General features: G+C 24.0%; 1 protein-coding gene across 8 annotated transcripts in view; it reads left to right on the forward strand.

Annotated features, from left to right (window-relative positions):
* LOC126894728 (leucine-rich repeat-containing protein 4C-like) overlaps positions 1 to 11,057 on the forward strand; it is a 92,876-nt gene that overhangs the window by 69,315 nt on the left and 12,504 nt on the right. Inside the window, exon 4 of one of the 8 annotated variants that reach the window (XR_007701492.1) lies at positions 8,104 to 8,505. The exons of the other annotated variants lie outside the window; for them this stretch is intronic. The gene's annotated coding sequence lies outside the window, so the exon portion shown is untranslated. Of the gene's footprint in view, positions 1 to 8,103; positions 8,506 to 11,057 lie in introns of those variants that run through there. 8 annotated transcript variants of the gene reach the window in all.

Consider the following 11,057-nt stretch of genomic DNA (forward strand, 5'->3'; position numbering starts at 1 on the left):
TATTGTGTACCATAAAGAAAATTGTTTTAATGTGAATATTTTTATCGATATCAAATAAATTTTATTGCTCGTAATATATAACAATTCTATTATTATTTTACTACTGGATTATTACTTTTTCGTTAACGTTTTATCATAAATTATTTAAAATCAAATAAAAATTTATAAATTATGAAATAGAAATGCTAGATAAAATTAGTAACTCATTGTTTCGATTTTAAAATACTGTTATTGGCATAGACAAATGAATACATATTAAAACCCAAAGTTTAGAAAGGGGCTAAGAATTTATAATTAAAAAAAAAACATTACAAGTGATAACAATTTATAGATTACACTGCATACGCTTGAAATAAAATTGTATGTAGTAGTATTGTATATTTTTACATGTTTTATTTTACAATACCTACTAATAAAAATATAGAAAATATAGAATTTCAACAATTTTCGCTCATCTTAAAATTAATATAAACATATTGAATTTTTTACTGTAAACATTTGAAAATATGATTAAAATAGTTTTACAACTAAAGATTAAGTGGTAAAGAATTACATTTTTCAGTCAAATCAACTATTTTACTTTATTTTTAGTTAGTAACATCAGAAATATTTTCTTTATTTTAAGTGAAATATTTTGTAATTGTTTTATATTGGATTTGTTCCCCTAAAATATTCTCTTGAATTAGAAAATTATAGTTCGGAAATACATTTATACTTAAAAGATTAGGACAAAAACACTAAATAATGGATACAGCTGTCTTTCATATAATTAATAATATATTATTCTCATTTTTAACTTTTGCACATCGTGACCGTTGTAAGATCCTTTTTGAATAATTGAATTAGGTAAAAGTTCTCGAATACATTATTTGCGACTCTAAATTCCTATAGTATATTTGAAACCAATGCAAAGGCATTTTTAGTAGAAATAATTAATCTCAATAAATATTATTTATTACTGAAATTAAAAGAAATTAATTATCATTAACACATATTTAGGTCTTAACAAGTAAAAAATGTATCCAAAATGTATATCCATTTTAATGTAAAATTGTAAAAGTCTTATACACTCTACTGATTTTTTTAAAAAGAATTATTTTCATGAATATAAGTGAAGTTATTTTAACCAATCAAAATCTTATATATAGAATGGAAAATTATTAATCACACAACAATGTCAACCACAGTAAATTAATCTGTCAGTTTCAATATTGGGGACCCACATTAAAATAATTGGTTCTAATTTTGTAATTTCCAGTGATTTTTACTGAGTAGTAATCAAAAAATTTAAAACTAAAACATATATGAATATTATATACTAATCATTAAATTAAATTATGATCGATCCATGAAACTTACCTTAGCAAGTTAACATGAAATACCATAGACCTTAAATGAATTTTACACGCAATAGCGACTCGTTTACTGACATTTATGATCTCATTTGTCAGAACTACTTGATTAAAAACTACTTTATTATTCAAACCACATGCCAATATTAGAACTTAATTGGAATAAATAATTATGCGAAAATATTTTCATCAATTGTCGGCTATTTAAAAACTTGATAAATTAATCAAAATATGTATATTATTTTTTTAATAATACTATTAATTTATTTTAAAGTTTACAAATAAATTGGTTATAGATTGTAAAATATCAAAACATCATGATATACAAATAGGAATTCGTGTAGCATTGTCATACAAATGAAATAATTGTGATTTATAGATGAATAAAAGTATGAAACTCTTTGATCTTTTTTTTTTGCTATCGTTATCTTTGGAGTTATTCAGAAGCATTATTTTAGTTTTTAAAATAAAACAAACAAAACTTTTGAATTAAAACAATTTTTGTTCGCTACACTTTCAATTTTATTATTACAACTTTATTTATTATAGTGCGACCCAAATTTGGTTAAACACTAATTTCCACAGAAACTACTGAGAATTAAAAATTGTTGTAAATAGTAATAATATTAGGTTCAAAAAACTATAATAATATATAGTTACATTTTTTATTTTTCATCTCTTATGAGATAAAAATTCTTAACCATAATTTTCTTAAATCAGAACCCCTATTTTTATCTTGATAATATGATAGAAAAAAAATTACAACACAATTTTGTTCTTATAATTTTTTTGTCGATAATCAAAAATATTTATTTTAAAATGCTCATTGAAAAAAAAAAAAAAGAATTCTGCGCACTTCCTAAACATTTGTTAAAAATAAAAAAATCTATAATATAAACTATTTAACGTTTTATTGTCAAATGATAACACATGGTGACTACATTTGATTATATAAAAAATACATTTAAAGTGATACAAAAATTCTAAATTTACATATGATTGATTCTATTTCACATCTATTTGATTTTGTTGTATACTACTACTGAAATTAACAGCATACCTTTTTCAAGGCATGGGATAAGTTCCTACTCTTTCCCCTTTGCAAATGATGCCACCGGATCTATCATGTAAATAACACATAAAAAATTTTACCCTTATTTTAAATTAAATTTCTATAAAAGCAAACATAACCACTCAAAAGGTTATATTTGCTTTTATAGAAATGGCAACAACTGACAAAAAAAGTACTTTTGCTGTCTAACAAAAAATCCTTCTATATTTACCCATATTAAGATGGAAAACAAGTCCTCCTCTAGTTTTTATCCTGCGCATGGTAATTTCTCAGTCTGACCACACTCACAGTGGGAGTTCAAATTTAAAAATAAACAAAAAATCCTTGACTTACAAATAAAAAAACAATGTAACTACATTGGTTACAGATGTGTGCATTACATACACGCTTGATCCGTAAAATTATATAAATCAAACTTGTAGATATTTTTAATTTATTGCATAAATATTTTTGATGTTTTTATTATTAATGAATATACATACTCACTTCAATCAAATTTTATATTGCTTAAATCAACTTCAAACATTTTTTTAAGATATTTTAATAACATCATCAATATGTGTTAATAAATGTTTCATATCCATTTTATTCAAAATATCAAGACGAAAAAACTTAAAATAGATTACTAGTTTACTTTTAATGAAAAAAAAATTGAACTATTACTGCGATTCAATTTTTTCAACCAGAAAAAAATTTGTCTGTAATAAGAAATATAACGTTTGTGTAATTAATTCTTGTTTTTTTTTTTATTGAAAGTTTTTCATCACTATTATTTTTTAAGCAATATTATTAAAAAATTTTCATATAATTTAATAAAAACCATAAATAATATTGTTGTGGTAAATCGTGCAAGAAGTTATGGTAAATAAAAATAGGTTACGTTTAAATTGTTAGGTTATGGTATATTGAAAAAAAGTTTAAAAACAAATAATACATCAAAGGTAAAATACATTATACATAAGTCTGGTAGAGTTATCATAAAATACGAAAGAGATTGCTCAACAAAACTCAAATTATATATAATTTTCTTAAAATTATTGTTTTTATTAGATCAATCTTATGTAGTAATATAGCTACTGGAATGAAATTTGTACAATATGTAATTACTTTTTTAGTTAGTATAAAATTTATTTTATTCCGTTTATATTCGTAAAATTTACATTATTTGTAAAATATTGTAAAATAAAAATTTAAAATATCAGATTAAAAGATATTATATTATTCTTTAGTATTCTTTTCAGTTCAAAAATTAGAACGGAAATTATTATAACAATTATTTACAAAAAAAAAAAAACATAATTGACCGAATAAATATCAAGCAACTTTCAGATGATGAAATTTAAAATAGGAAATAAAAAAGTATTTTTTCAGACTTTTGTCGACGTATTTTTTACAATACCAGCGGAGTAAGATTAAAATATTACTAAAGGAAGGAAGCTTCCATAGAAACAGCATGTATTGTACTATATCGGGGATCAATTCTATATATTTTTTTTTAATAACGTTTTACTCGCATAATGAATTATTTTTAAAATAAACATTTGTGGTGATACAATTAAAAAACGTTGTAGTTCAACTATCAAAAGAAACAATTTTTGATATCTGTAATCTAATAATTAATTCAAAAAAGTTTTTATAAAACAAAGTCTGAAGGGAAAATTGATTTTTTGATTTTATTCAACAATTAAAGTGATCGGTTTATCACAAACCACTCGATTACTAGCGAAATAAATACAATATTGGAAAAATAATTTTTGATTTATTTCAGTTGCATATAATTTTTGATTTTAAGGATGAAGATGGTTAACAACTTTTAGACTAGTATTTAAGAAATTATTAACAATTTTATGTAATAACTGGTGGTCAGGATTGGATGCTGTTATTTTTATCATTATCAGTCATGTTCCGGTCGTACTCCTCGTCGAACTAGGTATCAAAACATACTACATACTATAACATACTGAGTATTAGTCCAAAAGTTGTTATCGACAAATCGATTTCTTAATTCGATAATCTTCTATTTTATAATTTAATTAAATATGTATGTTACCATAAGTTAGTTGATACCCTTATACGTTTTAATGGATAATCCTAAAAAGTATCAAAAATGCTTATGTTAATATTATAAGTTAAACCCAAAGTAAAACAAAAAATGCCAGTTTAGTGTAAAAAATCACCGTTTTTCGTGTTATTATACTTTTATATTTCAATGTTTTTTTTCAATTATTTAACCTCATAGTTTAGGTCAAACAGATATTCACATAGAAGGGATGGCTAGTATCTCATTTAACCGCCCTTTTCTTTTATAAAAAAATAATAATAAACTCAGCACAGTGGGGTCGCAGCACAGAGACAACACCGAAAAATTGAGACATAAAAGTATAATGATATCAAACAGTGATCAACATTTCTACCATAAAAAACGATTCGATTCAAATTTATTTAAAAATTCATAATTTGTATATTTACGATTTTATAATTTCTACGATTTAAAATTTTACTGGAATATTAAATTATTTGCTTAATTGAAAATAAAATTATTATTTTGTTTTAACAACCGATTTCCCATATTAGAACAATTGTCAATACAAATTTTTTTCAATATTAGAGTATACTTTAAAAGATTTAATTTGATATAGGTAGAAAGTTGTCAGACCTTCCGGAACGTTTCAAGAATCACTTGAAAAAAGAATTAAAATCGGTGTATGGTTTTTTTTAAACCATTCCTGTATTCTTCGCATCGAAGCTAAAAGATTTAAGTGTTAATTAAAATATTTTCAGGGAAGATTTTGCTGTTTTTAATGTCTATTTAATAGGTATTTTAAAATAAAGGACGATGCTCTTAAAAAAAAAAATATTCTAGCTACTAATGGCTTATGATAAAATAAATTTTCTATTTCATAACTAACAAAGGTCAGGATAATTGAATTTTTTTCTTTTTTTATGTTTCGTTTGTATTGACTACAATTGTTTCGAAGTGGAATGTTTTCACTTATAATGAAAACACGGCTATTTGGGCTCATGAAGTTTTAAATCAATACAACTAGTTTTTATTATATACACATAGTGCAGTATTTATTCGACAACTACTTACCTAATTCAGCGGCCACGTAATTTGGCAGCTGTCGCCTGCGAATACATCACCACTCAAAAAATCATCCGCATACAAATCGCAACTGCGATTTGAGTTTTTTTTTAATTATTGAGCGTTTGAATTTTAAGACGATTTGATTCTACAGCTTTTTTTTAAATTTAACATTTTATGACGATCATTACATTTCGAACAATATCTACTAAAACATTTAGTTTTGTCATATTTACGTAAACAGATCTTACACAGGCCAATTGTATATACTTTAGACATGTGCTGGCTTACCGAAGACGCTATAAAAGATGGGCACTTATACATAGTGTGCGGCTGGTTACAAGCATAACACTTAATCGCTGTAGTTATCATAGTAGTTGACCGAGTCTTTATTTACGATTATTGTTCGTACGTATTACAAAACTTCTTTTCCTGTCAACAGGCGATAAATTATTACTGCGTTGCGATGCTTCTATGGATTCCATATTTTTAAAATGTTTGCCTAAAAATGTGGCTAATTCCTTGACAGTTGGTAATTTATACTTTGGTGATTTTATTCCCCACGACTTCAGTGTTTTTCGATCCAGCTTTGAACTTACTATATGCAACAGTAAAGGATCCAAATCTCTTGGGTTGTCGCCTAAATATTCCAGAGCTTCATATTACCATTTAAGTCTGGTTGATAACTTATTGTTAAGTAATGTAGCTCGAGTTAAAGTTCATATAAACATGAATTGGTTAGCTGCAACATAAAATAGCTGATTAACAGTAAGCTATCATTATTAAATAATCATAATAGTAGAAGTTTTCTACTACTTAACATTATCGTGATAGTATAATAATTAATAATTTAGTACGGTGACGTGTGAATCATGTAGGTTTACATGGCGACATAGTTTTTTACTGATGTTAAGAACCTCCGAAAGAACCTGTTTTCGGTAGAGTTCTGATTTTTTAAAACAACTAATTTGAGGTTCCAGTTAGAACTGTAGTTCTTCTGTAAATATATACAGAGTGGAACAGATCTAACTAGCAACTCATATCATTTATGTACTATATAATATTTTGCACTTTTTTTTTAATAAATTACAAAAATATTTTAAAAGTAACTTTTTTATTTAAACTTCTTTTAAGATTTGAAGTTAGCCTTTATATTGAAGATATAGATTTTAAAGAAAAATTTTGATACCAAAAACTATATTTTTAATTCAGTAGTTACGATCCTACAGAATTCTTAAATTTTTTATTAAATATTGAATTTTGTTAGCATTTTTCTATGGTATTAAACGTTAGTTCACGTATGTAAAGAATGGAAGTAAACATTATTTTTTTTACATTATTTATTGGTAAAAGTTCGCGATTTCTTTACTACTACTTGTTTTGACATATCAACTACAGATATTTATTCAAGTGTTAATAATTTTTATGTTGACACTAAATAACGTAAAAAAATAATGTTTACTTCCGTCCTTTACATAAGAGAAATAACGTTTGATACTATAGATAAATAGTAAAGAAATTTAGAATTTAACAAACTTCAAAATAGTGTAGAAATTGTATCTTCAAATCTTAAAAAAAGTTTTAATTAATAATTAACTTTTAAAATATTTTTTGTAATTGCCAAAAATAACAAAACGTACTTTAAATATAGTTCTAGGTTGTAAAAATTGATTAAAAAAAAAAGTACAAAATATTATTTACGTCATAAGTTATATTAGTTATCAGTTAGTTCTATTTCACTTTAAATAAATACTGTATATATATAGTTGATCAGTAATTAAGAAAACGCATTTATATTATTTTCATTGTGTTGTAAAAACTGACCTGTTTTCTTACTTACTGAACATTTTATACATATATACATGTGTAGGTTGATTTTTTTATGAATGATACACCCATTTTTTCGTTGAATAATGATATTTTTAAAAAAGTGTACAAACTTGATTTATTTACTATAGTATTTTATTTTAAAGGTTAGATATTAAGGGTAACTTTCGAAAGTTAAATAGAAACCTATTATTATTAATTTATTATTAAATGTAAAATGGTCTAAATAAAATGTTGACCAGTTTTGTATAACTTCTTTTTAAGAAAATGTAATTTTTAGTTATCGGTAAAAAGGGTCTGCAAGTTTAAAAAATTCCTATTTTTGCGTCATGCTAAAAATAGAGCGTCGCTATTTATAATCCCGCTCATTACTTTTTCTAAATCGTTTAATGCTAATATCTCAAAAAGTAATATTACAAAACTGGTTATTTATCAGTCAAAATTTTATGTAGACTTTTCTTCATGTATAGTAAATAAAAATAATTTCTCATTTAATTTACGAGACTAACCTTTAATATTTACCCTTTGATATAATTTTTTCTTACAATAAATTTAATATTTCTATGGTTTATAAAAATAAATCAAATTTTAATTTATAAATTTTTATAAAAATAATCATTATTTAATGTAAATATGGATTAATTATTCTTAAAAAAGTTACACTGTAAAATATACAACGAATATATTATGTTCGTTTATAATGTAAATACAAATGAAAATAATTTTTATATTAATTTGCTTCAGTAATATTTTTAATACATTTTTAGGACTTCTGAATCAATTAGGTAATGTATCTGTAGAAATGAACAAGCAATCCATTACTATCTACAACGATCTTTGAGATTACTAGTGTACAAAAGTTATTACTGGAATACAATCTCATTGATCAATCTATGATCAACCAAAAACATAGTTAATTATACATAATTTTAAATTGTATGGATTTTAAGGTTTTAAACTACTTTTTGCGAAGGGTTTTGATGAGTGTCTAGTTTTAACGAAATGATATAACACCATGTATAACAATGTTTTTTGAAGTGTAAACACATGACTTAATTTACCAAGTTTAAATTTGAAACAAATTATGTTTGTACTTTGAAGTTAATTGAAAGGTGTACTTAATGGAATAATTATCGCAATGAATTCAATTTACTAATTACTATTATAAATATAGATCAGACAATTATTATTTGATGTTTATGTTACAATATGTATATGTTACATTATAATATGATTACAATATAGGCTACGATTTTGCTATATTGTACAATAGTTTAACAGTCATTTAATTATACCAGCAAAATAATTATGTATGTCAAAATTAAAGGCTATTTAAGCCTGTAGTTATTTTTAGTAGTACCATATATGCACTACTAAATAAAATTAAGATTTTTATGTTTAATGAACATATGTTAATATTTATATACATATACAATGTTAATATTTAAAATAAATTAATATAGTTAATTTATTTGCTATTTTATAATTTTTAAAAATTACTCTTTTATATCATCATAATAAAAAGGAAACACTCATGTGATTAGTTTAATATTTCATACGGCTCAAAATTCTACACATTCTCATGTTCGCCATGTAATTTATGATTGTATACTATGCTGTATAAAAGAAAAGTCAATCGTTGATACTAAAATTCGATAATAAAACGGTACAATGAAATTATTTTTTAAAAATCATATTACTCTGTCAGGACTTTGATTAAACAAGGCATATCCTATAGAAAAGAAAATTGAGTAACTATTTAATAACTTTTTTATTATAAAAAAGTCTTTTTCAACAATTATTATACAAACAGTCCCATTATTGCTGGTTTAATGGAAAATACAATGAAATATAAGCTATGACGTAAGTCTTATTTCTAAATATAGAAATCCCTATTTTTTCTTGAAAATACTTTTTAGAAGTTCATAATTCCTTCTTCTCCTATATTATTAATATACGCGTTAAGTTTTAATTTTAAATAGAATTCGTTTGATTGCCGATTTCATATTAAAAGTGGACATAATGACATAAGACCAATGATCTACTTTTGAATATTAATAATTGTTTTCAAATAAATCCTCTAAAGTTTACTCTTACAACTAATTTATTGGACAAGACAAACACATTAATTTAAGCCTTTATTAATTAATGTATTAATGTTTTTATTTTCTAAAACTTGAAATAAGATTTATTATCAATCATAATCTGTTTGCTAGTTTATTTTTCCATTGAAAACCCGTAACAAGCCTGACATAGATAATTTTTTTTTATATTTTTATATAAATAGTAGTAACTATATATAATTTATATAATACTAATTTTCTATGACTAAGTAAACTAATAGTTATCGTATAATATATAAAATCATTTATATTTAAGTAGTTATATTACAATACTATGATGTTAACACGTTTAATAGTAAAATAAACATCGATAGATAAATTGTTTACTTTAATGGCATTGGCAAAAAATAAGAATGTTCTGATATTTTATATTTCGGAAATTCGACTGATTAATTCTTGTTCGGATAAAACAGCTTCATATTTCAAGAAAGTTTTATTTATAAATCCGCATTTTTTTAAATGTATAAGTCATTAAATTAACCAAAATATATACTAAATGCTATTGCAATATTAAAGCTTTCACATAAATAGTTTTATGAAAACTAATTTAGTTATTAAGAAATTTTAATCTAATAAAAATCGATTCATTTTAACAAATAAATTATTTTTTCATTTATTTTGATTAAATATATTTGGACCACTTTTTTCAAACATTATAAGGAAGTATTTTTTCATTTCAATACATAGCTACTGGTTATAATCTGCCGTGTTTTATTAAAATGATTTTTAGTTTTAATTTTTTTATTATTATTATTAATATTTAATTAATTTTATGATATAGATGTGATGGAATGAAAAAAGTTTAAAAATTCTTTATTTTCTTTAAAAGTTTAAACCGAGGTCTGAAACCGGTTTTCTGAAAACCGGTTGAAATGTTTTTTTTCTGGGTTGTCTAACTAAAACCCTAAACGAATCTAAGGGTTTCATTCCTACTTAATTCAATAGTCAATTTTATATAAAATTATGTAAAAATAAGTAAATGCTGAAAAATTTTGACTCAATTAATTTTCATATCGTAAATATTTGATAATTAATGCATATTTTTTGATAAGAAAAAAAAAATGATCTTTGGTTAACTTATCTTTTATACGTAATTTTAGTTAATTTAATTTAAAAAAAAAGTATAACACTTAAGTTAAAACTTCATGTATTGTATTCAACGGAATCGACGACGAAATTGTTTTTAGATTAAAAAGGTTGTAGTGGTAAATGAGAAAAGAAAGGAAGCTAATTTAAAATGGTCTTACGTAAAAACAAAATAACGAAAAGCACGTAGTAATTATTATAGCAAAAATTCTATTATTAAAATGAAAGCTTTCTTTGAACAAACACAAAAGATTTACAAAAAATATCCATTAAATCTCGATGATAATTTTCGTTATAAATATCAGTTAAATTTATAAAGTGTGTTTACTGAATTTATATAAATATCAATAGTAGGGTAAAATAGAGAGTTCTAGGCCCCCCCCGCCTCACCCCTTCACCTACCCACCCACCGTTGGGTGGGCGTGGTCGGGGGAGGGGCGTGTCACACAGTGGGCGTGGTCTCTCGATGGTGGGGGTAATGTCAAGGTCATACAGTGGGCGTGGTCTCTCGA

The sequence above is a fragment of the Daktulosphaira vitifoliae genome, unplaced genomic scaffold (assembly GCF_025091365.1).
Source record: "Daktulosphaira vitifoliae isolate Bord-2020 unplaced genomic scaffold, ASM2509136v1 Scaffold_1, whole genome shotgun sequence".
Taxonomy (NCBI): domain Eukaryota; kingdom Metazoa; phylum Arthropoda; class Insecta; order Hemiptera; family Phylloxeridae; genus Daktulosphaira; species Daktulosphaira vitifoliae.